Genomic DNA, 421 nt, shown 5'->3' with positions numbered 1-421 from the left:
TTTTTTTCTTTCTGCTATCCTCTTAATCTAAACTGGTGCTTGTTCTGCTGTGTTAGTTAGTTAGATCCATCAGTCACAGGTTTAATCTCTTTAACAGATGATTGTGTAGCCCCATACTTGGTGAAAATTCTAGGACATGTAAAATTCTAGGACATTAGTTTTTAAAATAGAATTTTCTAACTCTATAAGTTGTTTTCAATATTCACAGTTCATTTTTAAATTCATCTCTTTCCTCTCACATTTATAAGTGACAGGAGGAAACTACACAGCCCCTTTAAGATCTTGCTTAGTAATATTATCAGCCAGATATTCAAATTCTACCTTCCACCAGAGGAGCTCTGGTAGCATAGTGCCTAAGGCACTTGACTGCTAACCAGAAGGCTGGAGGTTCAAACCCACCAGCCACTCCTCGGAAGGAAGG

The sequence above is a fragment of the Orycteropus afer genome, unplaced genomic scaffold (genome assembly GCF_000298275.1).
Source record: "Orycteropus afer afer isolate SDZICR_OR568_19922 unplaced genomic scaffold, OryAfe1.0 scaffold00084, whole genome shotgun sequence".
In the NCBI taxonomy this organism is placed as follows: domain Eukaryota; kingdom Metazoa; phylum Chordata; class Mammalia; order Tubulidentata; family Orycteropodidae; genus Orycteropus; species Orycteropus afer.
Note: the sequence above shows the minus strand (reverse complement) of the source record.